We start from the raw sequence: 17944 nt of genomic DNA on the forward strand, positions 1-17944 counted from the left end.
CATGTATGGTTTTCATTTATTAAGAGGAAACCAAAAAATGCTTCTTTCCATAAAATCTGAAAGTTTTATCACATCCTTATGTCAACTCCTTGGATTCTCACCTTATTTTTTCAATGCATCACACTGCATTGGAGGCACTTCTCTTGGAGCACAGAAACATTCCTTTTCATAACATTAATTCCAGGAAATCCAAATGCAGTATTTGGCCATGGATGATATTTGAAATTCTTGTCACAGTGTCTTTTCAAAAGGATGAATGGAAACAGAACTGTTACCCTGCCTGAGACAGATTTGCAATAAATAAAAGATACTCCGTAAAAGTACAGATATGATCAAGATTAGTTTCATAGTTATTGGATATGATTACACAAGGGGAATGTTTGTTCCATCTCAATTAAATAGCACAGGTTTTTGTAATAATAATATTTTTCATCATCAGGCCTCGTAAGTAAATACAACATTCTCAGTCAAAACATATAAGTAGTTATTGTGCTCACACAATGCAAATTCTTCTTGGAAATATTCCTCCCAGGAGATGTGGAGAACTTATAAAAACTTTAATAAATAACTGTTTGGCTTTTCTATTTCTATTAAATATATTGTGTTGAAGATGTTATTGCTTCCAAGCAGCTGCTCATCATCTAGTTTTGCTGTACAATTTCCATTTGGGGTGAATGACCTCTGTGCTCTCTAGATCATTTCTCTGATGAAAAGTGCCTGTGTTCCATGGCTGGGTATTCACAAAGCAAGAGGGTTCTCCACCTGATGGAAAGACACGTTTAATAAATACTCTGGTTTTTACAATATATTGCTCTGAGTCAGAATGGAAATAAAATTAAGTTTATAAGTTTGTGTTACAAAAATGACTTCAGCCTTGGGTTTGCATATACCTGATATATATATATGATTTTGGGGATGTCTTACAGATGCATTTGGGCCATTTTCAGGGGAATTAAGAAGACAAAACTGCATTTCTTTTGACATTACTGTTGGCTTCAATCAGCCAAGGTGTGGCATTTATAAACCTGGACAAAGTTTGACAATAGAGGGAAATTTTGTGCTCTTCCAGGCCTTGTCCATGAGTTTTTGAGGATGCTCAGTGATCTTTGCTCTTCCTTTCACTTTTATAGAAGCATTTTGATTACCTGTGGATATGTCTTAAGCTTTTCTTCCAGGAGGGTAATGACATTTGTGATAACCAACACAGATGCAGGACTTGCCACCACAACAGCATTTGAATTTATTTAGCTACTGTGACATGTGTTGCATTGATTGCACTGGTTTGGGATCCCTCAGATGGGTTATAGAGAGCATCTCTCCTTCCATCCTGCTGACTCAATCCACAGTTACTTCCTTCTTGCATTTGAATTTTTATATCCAGAGATTATGGGGCTGTCAGGAATTTAAAGGATGATTGATTATTCCTTCAGAGAGAAGGTAAAGATACTCAGTTCAGAAAGGAGCTAAAGATACTTATTTATTAGGTAATATTTTTTTCATTAAACTGTTTGTGTTTCAGCCTAAAAAATGGGGCTTGGCTGCACATAAAGAAAGTGATTCTATCCTAAGTTATGTTCCTTCAGACTGTGCTATACTGAAAGTGATTTAATAAACAAGTTTTCTTCAGTGGGTTGGGTGTTTAAATGCAAATGTGTGAACATCTCTAGGTGCTCTTTACAAATACACAGGAGTTTCCAAAGTGATGTGTTTCTGGAAGGATGTGATTATTATAGATACAGCTTAGTTTATACCCTGGCATTTCATCTTGTGCTCTATAATGAAGAGAGTTTTACAGTGCTACAATAAATATAAGTGGCTTCATTTCTACAAAAGGGGAAAATCTGTTTTCTGATGGTAGCAGAATGTAAGATTTTGCATCCTCCAGGGAATGAGATTTTATGGGGAGGGGGGACAGTCGCTATCACTGTTGCTCTGCACAAATGCCATTTACAGGAAGAGTAGATCCCCTCCTGTCAAAAGCACCCCAGGCATCCCCTTGAGCAGCAGTTTATTCGATGTGTATCTTGGACATTGGCAAATAAGGAGTTAACTGGGGACAGAAGGGTTGCCTTGCTCAGGAGATCTTTCCCTGCAGGGTCCTGAGCAGTGGAATAACCCCCCCCTTCACCTTCTCAGGAGGTTGTTTATTCCTGCAGGACTGAGGCAGCTGAAATACTGTTGGCATTTGCAGGTTTATCCCACTCACTGCAGCCCAACATTTCACCCAATCTATATGGACTGTTTTATTCCCAACTGAAATATCTGCTAACAGGAGGAAGAGACACTCGCTCTCTTGGGTGTTACATTATAAACTCCAAAGCACAGAAAAGTTAATTTTTCATCAGTTCCTTACACAAGCTGGGCTTTAACCCTTGTTAATAGCAATGGATTCACACCCCTGAGTAAGAGCTCAGGAATATCACGACAAATTTTACAGTCAAGCCCAAAGCAGGTAAGGGAAAGGGTAGCACAAATTAATCTAAACTACAAATTAGCTTATTGTTCACTGTTGATTTGTGACAACTTGGTCCTTTTTGCAATAGTTGTAAAAAAAACCAACAGTATAAAGGTTTATGTGGTTGTGGGGGTTTTTTCTGTTTAGTGTTTACTGGTACATTTTTTATACACTTGATATCTATTCTCAAAATGAGATTATGAACTCAATTTACATCCTGTTCGGCAAATTCAAAGGTAACCACCAGAAAAAAAATGCTGGATATAACAAGTTAGGGATGAATCATTCCCAGAAAGCTGATAAAGTTTAACTTCATCAACTCCAACAGATCTGTGATTTTAAACCTGACACATGTTCAAGCCTCCTAATAAAAATTAAGAACATTTTCCAAGAAGAGCAAACAAGATGTTTTCTGGGACTACATTCTGATAAAGTTGTTGCTTATTAGAAGCCAGATAATGATTAGATAGAAGAGTACAAGCTCCAGATGAAAACATACATTACTCCTGGTAATAATGCTTAGCACTTATGTAGCACTTAACATTTTGAAAGCACTGAACAAATATTAACTCTCTCTTGTGAGACAGGAAGGTTTTTGTATCTCCATTTACAGCAGCTGAGCCAAACCCAGCTTTTTAAAATGTGACAGGCATTCAGAAATTGAGAAACTCAGAATATCAGAGCACTTCTGGCACCTCTTGATTATGTGATTTTCCTAAGGCCAGAAGTGACACGTTAGCTGGGGCAGGGTTAGATTTTATCATTTCCTCAGCCTGCAGACAATGTTCCCTCTCAGCCCTTTGATGAACGATATGAGATGACAACGAGAAATGACAGTGGAGGAACATGATGTCCCAGCACCTGTTATGAGGTTTGAAAAACTAGTTACTGAAATACAAAGTGTTTGAAGTGACGATGAAAATGGTTTTGTGGGAACAAAGAACAGAGCAGGAGTCACGGAAATGGCCTGTATGTAAAAAGTGTTAATTTTTAAAGAAAATATAAAAATATTCTATCAACTTTCTACCAAAATTTTATAGCCATTTGGGCCCTTACAAGACTAAGTTAAGAGGGGATGGGAGGATGCCCAGGAGGCTGCATGTAGTGTAAGAAGCTGACATTGCTTTTGACAGAGGATTGATCTAAAGCAGTTGGCAAACCCTGCGTGGGGAATTGTGCAGCACTGATAGTCATGGGCCGGGGGCAAGTGGTCCCCATTATCTCTCCCTGCCTGCTGGAATGCCTCCAAAATGAGATTTCTAAATGTATTTCTTGACAACTGTACTGCCAGGCTTTCCTACTGAGCAGAAGTGGTTTCCTAAAGAGCCTTTTAAAAGGCTTTCCCAGCTGTGCCATAGAATAGAAGCTTTTGCTCTTCCCCTGCTTTTGGATGGAGTCTGCCCCCATCATCTACCCCCTCTCAGGGTAGATGATGGGATGGCAACTCCACACCTTCCAGCTGAGTTGGCATGACAGGTCCAGTTCCATTTGGAAAAGCCCAAACAGTTCCATTGAACCTTGTAGCTCACAAATGATTAAAGTAGCTCAAAGCAGCTTCTCCAAAATGAGGTCTTATTTATTCAGCTGGGGACAAAAAAACAGCCAAGGACTCAACTCCTTGCTCTGATCTTCTATAAATTCTTCCCTGTGAGGGAGGTGAGGGGTTGGCACAGGTTGCCCAGAGAGCTGGGGGTGTTTACCTGGAGAAGAAAAGGCTCCAGGAAGACCTGAGAGCCCCTTCCAGTGCCCAAAGGGGCTCCAGGAGAGCTGGAGAGGGACTTGGGACAAGGGATGGAGGGACAGGACAAGGGGGAATGGCTTCCCACTGCCAGAGGGCAGAGTTAGGCAGGATATTAGGAGGGAATTGTTGGGTGTGAGGGTGGTGAGGCCCTGGCACAGGTTGCCCAGAGAAGCTGTGGCTGCCCCATCCCTGGAAGTGTCCAAGGCCAGGTTGGACGGGGCTTGGAGCAACCTGGGCTAGTGAAAGGTGTCCCTGCCCATGGCAGGGGGTGGAACTGGATGATCTTTAAGGTCCCTTCCAACCCAAACCAACCTGTAATTCTGTGAATTTTTCTTCCAGTCATGTAAGATCCAGGATTGTGGCAAAGTGAAGGCAGCATTGCCTGTGTTTTGCATGAGGCCCAGGTGGGTAGTCAGGCTCAGTTTTGCACCTGGAGCACGGAGCTATTTTGGAGTTGCCCTGCAATTGGCTGCCAAACATTAACCAGTGCATTGCTACCCCTAGGAAAAAAAAAGACAGGAGCTGATCTAATCCTCTGTGCCTTCCTTTTGCCTGACTTAGAAAAACATCTCCAAATTCTCTCCTGTCACGCTGGGAAAACATGACTTTTTTTTTATTATTTTCTCGAGGACGCTGCCCTGAGCTGAGTCAAACACAATCAAGCCCATATCTGTATTCCTGAGCTCGCTCTGGCTGTGCCCAAACTTCAGCTTGCAAACTATTTCTGTGGAGCCGTTTGGAAATACGAAGTTTTGAGAGCTGTTCCCTCACTCTGCAATCAGAAGTTGTTTGTGTCACCCACAATAACTCCTCACCAACGTGCTCTGACAGTGGTGGAGATGGAAATACAGAAGCCCTTGTCTGAAAGTGAGAAAAATCTTCCTCCTCATCAGAAGCCTCCACCTGAAAAACAATGATTTATTTGTTTGACAGAGGGAGAAATAACTGATGAAACGAACCATGTTCCAGTTCATTTTCAATGTTCATCATCTATCTGTGTATGAATATGTACTTTTATCTCTAAAATACACATATTTCTGTAAACTGCAATAAAAGTATTAATATTCTGGACAGGAGTCCAATTTTATCTTTAAGCAGCATTTGCCAGGGATGGTTAAATCATATAATGGAAGCTTTGTCTAGACAGATTTCTCACTGGCCAAATGATTTTTTTTTTTTTTTTTACTTTGACTGGTTTTAATGTATTTCTCGGAACAAAGGGTCCTAATAATTTGTTTACAACCTTTGCTGGAAACTATGTCAGTTTTATAATGTTCAGAGCTGATAATAATTTTTCTAACACAGACCTAAATCCCTGGAGTCTGAATGTTCTCAGAGAGACCCATCAGCTGTGACTTGTCTCAGATTGTTATAAAAAAAGTTATTTCAAGTGAAACATTATCAAGTGTATTACTTGGAAAGCAGCAAAGCTTTCTTTTGATGACTGTGAGATGTTTCCATCTGATGATTTCTATGCTGAATTACTATATATATAAATTGACTGAATGTATTTCCCAGTGGAAAAGCCAAATTAGGACTATTATCAAACCCACTGCTGCTGTGACAGTCTCAGCACCCAGGCAGAGACCATGACATGGCCTAAAGTCTCAGCAGTGGTTGTTGGAACAAAGGACAAGATATTTTTGTGCAGCATTTTCAAAGCTGCTGCCTTTGTCCTCTCCACCCTGGCCTTGGTCCAGGCTCCCTGAAACCAGTGGAAAGGCTCACCTTGATTTTGGTTGGCTTTATCTCTGGACCAGCCCTTTAGTGAACAGGTTTCAGACTTCAGATCTCTCAATCACGAGCATTAAAGCAAGCCTGACAAAAAGTTATTGGCTTCAGCAATGCTGCAGGTGCTGTTCCTAAGGCATAGAATGGTATATTTTCATTTGTTTTTTAATGCACGATAATAATGAAGTATCATTGTTTTCCACTTTCAAGGTGTGTACCCCAATCACCTCAAAGGCATAAAACAAAGAATGCTAAGATGCTTTTTAAAAGCAGAAATAGATGCATGAAGCTGGATTATCACCAAAGGCCATGGGTTCATTTGCGACACCTTTATTTGTTTTGGGTGGTTGGGCTTTTATAAATTAATTCTCCTTAAAATAACACTGGAGGGGAAGATTGTGTTTCAGATTTAATTCTCTGTAACTTCAGCCTGCCTGCTCTCTAAGAACATGGCCTCAGCCATAGAGGAGGAAGTGAAACTTGTTAATGAGGAAAATAAAGCAGAATTAGCCCTTCCAGGCATGGAGCTTCCTGCCTCCCACAGACACAAGGGATGTTGAGATCCCATCCCTGCCCTGAAAAGTTGGGGGTGAGTGGGACACAAGGGGCTTGTTGGAGGTTGTCAAACCTGCTGAAGCATTTAGAGGGAAAATGTCATTTTGCAAGACCCCAGTGATCCCACCTCTGCTCCAGGAGGGCTCTTGGATCACACTCACCCACCAGGTCCAGCTGCTGGGAGGTTTCCAAGGACATTCCATGGATTACATCACCAGGTGCCTTTCCTTACGTAAGGGAGAGTGGTTTCCATAGCCACCCTTCCATCCCCTCATCTCCCTGCCTGCTGCCTTGAACACAAAGGATTCACTTCCCAATTTAAAAAGCTGTGCTTAGTTGTGTATCAAAACTGTCACATTCTGATTGTTCTTTTAGTGCCTTAAAAACTCAACTTTTAATTCAACGAGGGTTTAAGAAATATTTCTTCCTGGAACTCTTTGTATTTATATAGCTCCCTGCCTTTAGATCAGACAAGCAGATACAAGAATTGTCTTGTAAAATTGTAGTTCCCCTTTAATAAGCCACTCTGACAGGCAATTATTCATGCAGTCTGCTCGGTGCTAAATGTTTTTTCATGCTGTGCATCCCTGTCTCTTGATTGCAGGAATGCACTCCTGTGAATTATAATTATAAGTCAATAGGAACTGGTACGTAGGAAATTATTTACTAGACCTTTCATTGCTACATGGTGTTGATTCTCCTCTCCTGCATTGTAAAGATACTGGAGTTCTAATGAATATCAGGTGTTTTTTCATTCCTTGTGTTTTTAAGTATTTGCTGGAAGTTGTTTTGACAGAAGTTGGTGATACTTTGCATAAGCAACCTCTTCAGTGACAAAGTGTTGGCTAATGTTTAAATTCCAGAACAAAATTATGAAAAGGTGTTAAGTGGAATATTAAATAGTGTACAGATATAACCAGGTGGATCCAATTCACCTTGATAGTTATCCCATTTTCAGCAGATACTTGCAGACAAAGAAAAACCATCATGGTACTGAATGTTGTCTTCAGGTCTGGCAGGTCTCAAAGAACAAGTCGGATTATACAACAAAAATAAAAAAATATACCAAGAAGGAATTTATATAGAAATTCTCTACTTATAAGGAGTTGGGGCCTGGTTGAAACTGGTCATCTGGGCCAGTGGGAAAAGAAGAGAGCACAGAAAACACTCATCCCTTTTATCTCAGGGTTATCAGGATGGGATAAATCATCAGTGATCTGGTGGATGCATCTCTGCCCATTGCAGGGGGTTGGAATGAGATGAGCTTTAAGGTCTCTTCCAACTCAAACCATTCAGGGATTCTATGATTCATATATTAAAGTTAAAATATCTTCTGCTGGGGAGAGATTTATGCAACCAGCATGTCATATTTAGCTTAATAAAACAGATAGTCACTCGTGATTGAAAGAGAAGCCTGATCTCACTTTTTATAGAGCTGTGTGAAAATATAAAACTGAACAAAAACTATGTAATAATAACATGCTGTTTTGCTCTGCGGTTTCAAATAGGAGCTGTGTGATAGGAATGCACCAGGAAAGCACAAAAATAAAAGAACACTGAGGGTCTCTCAGGATCTAAAGTATTCTTACACACAAGGCAAATTCTGTTGACTCAGATGTCGTGCTTCCTCAGAGAAAACACTGGAGGTTCCGTAAGGATCACAGTTGTATTTAATTTTAGAAATAGTATCGGTTACATGGGTATGTAAAGAACAAATCATGCCAAGCAAAGATGATTCTTTTTTTAATTAAATTCTAAATTAGTGGGAGAGGGGAAGGAGGTGCATTAAAGGATCTAGAATTTACTAAAGCCTTGGACACGGCGCGTCTCAAAATTGTGTTTGACAAATGAATCCAAACGGATTACACAGAAATGCAATTAGGAGCCCAAGTAATTGACTGAAGAATGTGCTGAGGAGTGATGATCAACGTGGGAGTGAAATCCTGGGCCCAGGCAGGACATTATTAGGGTTTCACTGCACCCTGTGGAAGGAGATTTCTGGTGATAATGTTGCAGAAACAACTTAACTCGTGGGGTTTGTGTGGCAGAACTGAGGATTCAAGAAGCTGCACAAATATTCTTCCCTTAATTCCTGCAAAGGTGCTGGTGGGCAACAGAAATGTCCAGCTTGGCTCTGCTCACAAACACATCTGTTTGACATGTGTAGCTTTACTGATTCAGAACTGTTCCTCTGATTTGCAGAGAAACGTTTGCAGACAGACTTCAGTGCCCAACATCACCTCCTGCACAAAGCTGTCACCTTTTGAAACTGTTTCCCCACAGTTCACCAGTGAAAATACAAATTAAACCACGATATTTGCTCATGGCAGGGCATTAGGAACTTACAGACCACAGATATTTCTGACCAGGCACATCCCCACTGACTGGATGCCGGGAATCAGAGAATTATTTAGGTGGGAAAAGGCCTTTAAGGTCATGGAGTCCAACCATTAACCCAGCACTGCCAAACCCACCACTGAACCATGGCCCTAATCAGGATGGAAAAGAAAATTTCCCTGCTAGAAGAGCTGTAAGGCTACCAAAGAAATAAATTGTAAATCACTGAGCAATTGCCTTCACTGGGAGGATAAACCTGAGGAAAACATGAGCTCGGGTTACAGATCAAGGAACCAACAGACTGGGGTGAAAACAATAATTGGCCTCTTTCCCCATTTTACCTTCTGTGTTCAGTTACAGCCCTGAAAAGGGAGAGCAAAGTGTTGCAATTTGGGGCTGTGGCCCCAGTTTTCCCTTCATCCTGTTTGACTTTAGTGTAAACCATTACACAGGTGCAGAGGTGGCGAGTTTGGCTCTACAAATACAGAGGGTTTTGATGAGCAGGATGGGATATAAAAGCCCAAGTCAGTTCTCTGGAATATATAAATAGGTGAAAATGAAGCAAGAGCTCTGTCTTATTGCTCAGTGGTCTATTGAGCAGCACAAAAAGCTGGGAGTGTTTTCAGTTGTAATGGATAAAAAATTCTGCATCCAATATGGGATGGGGTGTGGATTCTAGACCCTGCATTCTGCTCTAAGGGCTAAATTTGCTCCTTAAGGGGAATTTACTGGCCTTTATGGCAGCAACTTTGATTTGAGAGGAAGGGCAAGGGCTGTTCTCCCCATTTGTGTCAGAACAGTTTGGCTGGGATGTAGCTCTCCACCTAAAATAGTACAAATGGTAAATATTTAGTCTGTGCTTTCATCTGGTCTCCCTCAGTGATCAGTAAAGGGAGGATAATACATCTCATTTTAAAATACGTGCGAAACAGGCCAGGTAGGTAGAATAAGTCAACTTATCCTTTTCTATCAAATAAAGTTACCCTGGGCAGGTTTACCTTACAGGGAGCTCCTCCAGCTGAGGGGGGCCTGGGCAATTCTTAAAATCTGACACTTTTGTTACCCACCTCAGCTCTGATTTACTTACTAATAAGGTTATAAACACTGAGAAGTTCCATTTGGGTTTTTCCCTATTTTTTTTTGTCCTACCTGCAAATTCCAGCTCTGTCCTTCTCCCCTTCTGTAGTGCAGGGAGTGACAGTTGAGGTCTTAAAGTAGAATTGATTCCACCTCTACTGTGCAAATTCCATGCATCAATAAGTAATATCAAACTGGTCAAACTTCAGAAACCAATTTTTTATGAAATAAAAATAAGTTTTCTTCCTATAGGAAAATCCTTTCCAAGCTTTTACCAAGGAAGGCTGGACCAGATGGTACTTGAGGACCCCCTCAATATTGAGGAATTCTTTCCACCAGCATTAAACTGGTAGGAAAAAAACCCTTCAGCTGAGAATGTTTTATATATAAAAGGAGAGCATTTGGCCAGAATATTTCAATCAATTCAATTAATGTTTTTCATTCCAGTAATCACAGGTTGATGGAAAAAAATTGAGGAGCTGTTTCCCATGAAACCACCATCTGAGGCCACCTGGGCTGGTGAACTGCAGAGATGAGGCCTGAGCTGACTAAAATAGGTGAATATTGCCACTCATAGTACTTAAAAAAAATTAGCTGCCTCAGTATTCAGTAATCAAAGAGCATAAGGACCTCTAATGATCCAGTATTCCTCATTTTTATTTCTAGATCAAGTAGGCACCAGCACTGAGCGATGTATTGTCACTGTTGTGAGTAATGAACTTGAAAAGTGGACACTTTCCTAATTTGCTAAAAATAAGATTTTACATCTCTATAAAAGCTCTTTCTCTTCCCTTTGGATGATTAAATACTGCCCTGAGATGTTCTGTTACATCAGGGCACAGGCTGGAGAACAGACTTCCCAACGTTCAGTCTTTAATCCTATTTCATGTGTGGTGGTCTCATAGGGAGAAAATAAAATGTGAATAGTAGAGTCATAGTCATAAAATAAAGAAAGTACAAGGCTTAACACTGGGACTATGAAAGCAGTTTCCAAGCAGGCCTTGTTGAAATTAGTTTTTAATCTGGTAAAAATAGAATATACATTTACAAGAGTCTATTTAAATGGAGTGAAAATACTGCGAAATAAAAAGCTCTGTAGTTTATCCTGTGGGTTACTGTTTGCTTTTATGAGAATTTTGTCATTGACAGAACAAATATTGTATTTCCTCATTTTTTTCTCCCTCTACTTGAGAAAATAACAAAATAAAGAAATAATTCTTTATTTTTCCTCTGCCTGTTCATTCTGATATCGCTCTTCAAGCCATTTCCCTTCAGTCTCAGTGACAAATGGGACTTTGCAGGGAGCAGCCATAAAGCTCTCACAGTCTGTTTGTTGCACCTTGCTTATATGGATTTTAAAAGAACATTGTATGGTAATAAACATCCGTGAAAAATTACAAATACTGATCAGTTGTGCTAACAAGTGTTTGTGAAATAAATCATAGAAGGCACGGACGTTTAGTACTTTCAGTGGAGTCTCTTTGCCAGGCTGGGATTTTATTTCATTTTTCTTTAGCTTTTAAAGTCAGCTTTGACTTTTTTTAGATCTACTTTCCCATACAATTTGAAAACATATCATCCATCCCTTTTTCCATCCCTCCCTCCTTCCAAAGGCATTAAAAATGGGGTTTCTATCTCTGTATCCCCACTGAATTCCAGGGGATTTCTTTCCTTTTGTCCTGCTGTGAGCTTTGTGGGTATTGCTCTGCAGAAGGACATGGATCCTGACCTGTTGGGAACAAATTCATTCCAAACAACTTGGCTGTAGAGTCCAGTTATTTTGAGACACCAAACAAGATAAGTTATATCGTTATGTTCTTTCTAATGAAATTAATCTCCATTTTCCAATTAGGCTTTTCTTTTTTTTTATCAGTTCTCACACTTAATAATATCTACAATTACTAATATAAATTTTACTTAATAGTGTCTATTAACAACTGACTTTATAAGAATTTATCTCACATTTAAATATCTATGGTCGTAGTAACAGAAGTAATTTAGGACTAAATGAGTTTTCAGCCTTGAGCATTTGATAGATTGCATTATTTCCTTTTTGTTATTTATGCAGCATCACAAGTTCAGATGGTGCTTTATGAGGAGGTCACAGGTGGAATTACACCCAACACACCAGTGTTTTATGAGGACCATAAACAACATACAGGAGAGTGCTGGAGTTTTTTGTAGGCAGGGCACATGTTTGATACCTTCATCTGGTTCCTACTGTACGTTCTCTTCCTGAAAGGCAGAGTTTGGATTCTTTATCATAGAATCCAAGAATCATTTAGGTTGGGAAAGCCCTCTAAGATCATCCAGTCCAACCATTCTCCAGCACTGCCAAAGCCATCACTGACCCATGTCCTCAAGTGCCACATCCACATGGCTTTTAAATCCCTCAGGGATGGGGACTCTACCAGAGGCTGGACTATCCTTTCCATGAAGAAATTTTCCCTAATATCCAACCTAAACCTCCCCTAGGACAGCTTGAGGCCATTTCCTCTCATCCTGTCCCTTGTTCCCTGGGAGCAGAGCCTGATCCCCCCCAGCTCCCCCCTCCTGTCAGGGAGTTGCAGAGACAGAAGGTCCCCCTTGAGCCTCCTTTTCTCCAGGCTGAGCCCCCCCAGCTCCCTCAGCTGCTCCTGCTGCTCCAAACCCTTCCCTTCCCCTTCCAGCAGACTCTGCTCCCCTCCATGGTGGTTCCCCAGGCAGACCCTCAGTGCAGTGTTGGTGTGACAGCACCATCAGCATTTAATGTTGCTTTTCTGCATCTCAAATGATCTCCTTCTCTACTGCCAAGTGTTCTGGAGGCAGATCTGGGCATTACATGAGGAAGATAATTCAGTGCAGGTTTGCTGTCTTTCACAAGTTCCTTTCTCATCACCATTTGTAATTCTATGCCTTCATATTTCCGTTTATTTTCAGGAAAGCTGCTTTCCCAAGGAAGGGCTGTACAGTCACCACCCATTTTACACACTGGACAAGTCTGGAAATGAAGTACAAATCCAGTGGCACAGGGAACAAAGTCCAGGACAGAAGGGAGTTCTCTTTAGTCCCAGCTGGTGTAGGCTGGGCTCTTCCACTCCAGAAATTTCTGTAACCATCATTTTTAATGGACAAAATGAACCATGCAGGAAATGCACAGGAATTTCAGAACAGCCCAGTGAAAGCAATGCTGCAGTTAAACCATTTTATTTCTCATCATTAAGGCCAGATCTGGTCACAAACAGCATCTCTCCAGTTCTAAGTTCTTAGCACTTTCTGAATGTCCTGGGCTTTTTCCTCCTCGTTTTCTCTTTTCTTTATCTCTGCCTTCTGTTTGCTTTTTTTCTTATTCATTCTATTCCTTCTTCCGTATTATATCCGTAATTATTCTGTAACCTATATCCTTTTACATTTTCCAGGGGCATTCTTTCCTTCTCTACTTTTCTCCATTTATATTTTCCCCTCTGCTTTTTTTGGTAATTTCCATTTTTCATTCTTTGTAGGAAGATTATATTAAGTGACAAGAATAATGTCAAATAAATGAGATTATGTTAATTAACAGATCTTGTCGCATTTCCATGATTCACAGGAAAAAACATTCACACTGGCTGATTTTTCAATTAAATCATTTGCTGTGTTATCTGTTCAGCATATCTTTATGAATATGCATAACTATAATGCAGTTAAATTGTTTCAGGATCCTTATTAACCTCAAAAAGCCACAAGGTGCCTACTAGCAAAAGTAGGGGATTTTTTTGCTTTTTTCTGTGTAAAAATCACAATTCTTTGTTTTAGCCTTGATATCTTTTTCAAGGAAGTACAGGGGATTAGATGTTTGAAAAAATATCTTGATTCTTTCCAAGGATAACAGGCTTATTCTTTTCCTCATTCAGCTTATTTCATCTTAAAAGTATTCTTTTTTTTTTCCTTTAATATTTCTTATAATGTCTCTTTGTCCCATGAGGACTCCAACCACCAGCAAGTGCATCCAAAAACGCTTCATAAAGGATCTGTAGAAAATTAGCTATGACTTCAAAGATATCAGAAGTGTTAATTTTGAAGGGAAAGATTGCTACTACCCACATACAAAGGGAACCTTTTGGGAATAAAAGTTGAGTTTCTTGAACATTCCTTTCCTATGGCTGTGAAGGAATTACAAGGTCTGGCTCATGGTTATTGGCGAGAAGCAACATCTCTGATTTCGGAGCCTGTAACAAAACCTTGGGTCGCTGTTGCAGTTTTAAAATCAAAAACTTTTATCAGCAGCTGAAAAACTGGGCTGTCATGAGCACATTCCCAGAGGTTTCCTGGGCTGAAATGGCTTAAATTGGTTTTCCAGTGAGATTTCCCTGAAAATAAGATAGCAGTGCCTTCTGCCACGTGTGCCATGGGAGAGAGAGGAGGATATATTTCCCCTGGAGGCTTCAAAGACAGGATAATTTGGAGGAATTACAAGTTAAGGAACTACAAGTCGAGTGAGATGGCAGTTGTTTACTGAAGGAAATTTCACAGGATAGACATCCCACTCTCCAGGTTCACTCTTTGAGGGCTTTCCCATTTGTAAGCTTATCTCTATTTTGATTACTCTTCTAGAGACCACAGTAAAATTAAAAAATAAATAGAGGATTAAAATATATCAAAATTTTAAAAGATTGGATTAAAATCCAATTGCAGCAGAACATGTAATTTTATTGCAGTAAATGCTTCTTCTTTATGTGGCCCAGAGTAGTGTAATAATTATTTTTCTTTAATGAAAGGTTAGCATGCTGTCAAATTTACAGCCTTTATGTCTTTCTATATAGAGAATGTAAGAGATAAAATAAGATCATTTGCTAATGTGGAAAATATTTTTTTCATTATAAAATGTGGTGGTTTATGTATTTGATAAGTCTAATTAGAACAGCAAAAATACTGGCTAACAATCTCCGGAATATTTTACTTGGGATTTTCATAGAATTATGGAATCATAGAGTGGTTTGGGTTGGAAGGGACCTTAAAGCCCATCTCATTCCACCCCCTGCCATGGGCAGGGACACCTTCCACTAGCCCAGGTTGCTCCAAGCCCTGTCCAACCTGGCCCTGGACACTTCCAGGGATGGGGCAGCCACAGCTTCTCTGGGCAACCTGTGCCAGGGCCTCACCACCCTCACAATAAATAAGCTTACAAAAGAAAACATTGCAAGGGGTGTTTTTCCTCTGCTCAAGAATATTAATTTTAAGGTAAAACTGGTAGATAATACAATATGAGTCGGGGGACAGAGCCCAAGGGCACATCAAGCTCACAGGAAGCACAACCACAGCATTCCCCTTCTTCTTTCTTTCATCCTTGTCAAAACTCCCTTCTCCCCCCAGCACACGTGTTCAGGTCACATCCCTCTGCCCTCTACTCTCCTTCTGATTAGGATCCAAAGGTTCCACTTCCCTCAGTCAATCTTTGCCTTCTCTTCCATGCCCTCTGGGGGAGAGGGGTCTCCAATTGCAGTGACCTCTTTAACTCTCTTGGATCCGGGTCATTCTCCCAAAATCTTGGCAGCAAAACTGCCCTGCAGGCTCCAGCCTAAATTTGTATGTTGTTTTTTGTTTTAAACAAGTGCTGAAGAACAGGAAGCCCAGTGTTCACCCCCTTCGTGTTGAATAGTGTTCAGCCAGATCAGTGATGACCACAAATGGGAAAGGGGGAAGGCACAGTGAGTCTCTGTGAGCCTGATCCAGGCACCTTTGCCATGAAAAAAACTCAGGCTTAGGTTAAACTGAGCTTCCCTCTCCCTTGGAGTTCTCCTGGGTGTCCGTGGGTGCTGCTCCTCCTCTTTGTCTCAGGCTCAGTTAGTTCAGATGACTGCTTTGACTTTGTTTCAGTGGATCGCTTGGGGTATAATTAATTTGAACATCTCTGCCTTTTGCTGACTCTCCTCATTTTATCAGAAATAAATGTCCCTAATCAATATCCATTATTCTCTTAAATTCATTATTCCTTAATTGCTGACAGGGTGCTTGCCCTGCTCCGTGCTCAGTATGGAGCTGGAATCCCAATGATGCTCCTGGAGGTGATGTTTTTCCCCCTCCTCCATCAGCCCTCAGGATGGATGTTCTGGTGGAATTCAAGCCACAGTAAATGTAGTTTCGAAAGTCCCATCACTGTAAATTAAAAAATACAGGTGAAATCGACTTTTTTCTGGGAGTGCTCTTCCCTAAAATATGCTTGAATTGACACCCTCGAGGGTTTAAACAAAGAAGATAATTAAACAGATCCTTCAAAGCAGAGACCTACTGGTGTGCTGGAAAATGCACATGGTTAAGCACATTCTTTTATTTGAAAACTGTAGCTTTGCAATAGTTCTTTTCTCTTTCCTCACCCATCTTTTACGTTTATGAAATGACAGTAGGCCAACAACAGCCGGTTCAATTCCGAACTCAAAATGAGAAATACGTTCTTTGGGTTCCATCTCAGGACTCAGATTATGAGCAACGCCAGCATAGTCCAAAATGCTCTTCTGATCCTGAAAAAACCCCTCTGGAATGTGAGCATCCCAGCGCTTGTTCTGGTGCCATCAAGCTGTAGGACCGCTGGGACTGTGCTGGTTGTCCCTAGAGGTCACCGGTGGTGTGTGTTCACACCAAACAACCCCCTTTTGCACCCCTTCCTGGGGTTTTAAAAATTGAAGGTTTCAAAAATTACATCAGTTTTTCTGCAAGACTCTGGTGGGATCTCAGTCCATTCCCTGGTTTCTAGTAGGCAAGTGAGAAAGGGAAAATAATGTGATTAAAAGCATGATCCTGTGCAGACTAACGTAAAAATAAACTCAGTTTTAGTAATCAGCTGTAGGAAATTAACTCTCTCAAATCCTGGCTGCCTTCTTTTAAGGCAGAATTATTCATATTCTGAAACAGCCTCTTTAAATTACTTGTAAATACTTATTGGGAATAACTGCATAATATTAGAGTGCTCTTTTGTGACATTCTGAGTTATGGAAAAAATAAATCCCCTCGTTATCAGGGGAGTTACTGGGCTTTGCATTCTCAAAGCAGCAAATTTCCCGTTTCCCTCCCACACACTGCAGGTACGACACAGAATGACATCATACTTTGCAAGCTTTGTTACTGTTTATTCAGAATATTGTACAAACAAAGCCAGATAAAGTTACAGAGATATTTGTAACCCTCAATATTTGATCACTGTTGTTAACATCTGGGCAAATAAGTAAGGATTTACAGTCTTTGATTGTTGTTGCTCTAATTAGGTGCTTAATTCCAAACCTGTCTCAAAGCTTCTTTTAGAGGTTAGGAGGAAAGATGCACTTTATTGACTCTATTTAATAGACTTCAGGAGAGCTGAGAAACAGAAGTGGAATCTTGGTTTCACTGGTGTCAGTGGGAGTCTCCTCCAGTGATTTCCCACTGGTCCATGAAGCAGCTCTTTAAAAAAGCTTTCATTATCTTTACAACCATAACTTCATAGAGCCACAGACTGGTTTGGGTTGGAAGAGACCTTAAAGCTCATCCAGTTCCACCCCCTGCCATGGGCAGGGACACCTTCCACTAGCCCAGGTTGCTCCAAGCCCCGTCCAACCTGGCCTTGGACACTTGCAGGGATGGGGCAGCCACAGCTTCTCTGGGCAACCTGTGCCAGGGCCTCACCACCCTCACAGGGAACAATTTCTTCCCAATATCCCATCTAACCCTGCCCTCTGGCAGTTTGAAACCAGTGGGAATCTTCCTAATGACTTCTTTGGCATCAAACGGTGCCCACTCAGTGATAGGAAACCAGTGCCATAAAATATTGTTCCTCACCTTTTGTCAGCCTCCAGGCCAGGCTGGGGAACAAAAACACAAATAAAAGCTGAAGGAACCTGAGTTTGGTTGAATTCCATCATACCCACATGATCTGGATAGTGCTGGGACTGTGGATTAAAGAATTGAGGAATATTTGGAAAGGTGCTGACCTGTAACTGCCATGCAATGTAGGTTGCTGTGTGATATATTAGCTTTGTACCCATTTTTCACTTAGATTTTTCCCACATCACCATGGGGGAACCTACTATAGGGTCAGAAAACACTCTTGGTTTCCACTC

The sequence above is a fragment of the Neopelma chrysocephalum genome, unplaced genomic scaffold (assembly GCF_003984885.1).
Source record: "Neopelma chrysocephalum unplaced genomic scaffold, ASM398488v2 Primary Assembly neopelma1_347, whole genome shotgun sequence".
Taxonomy (NCBI): Eukaryota; Metazoa; Chordata; class Aves; order Passeriformes; family Pipridae; genus Neopelma; species Neopelma chrysocephalum.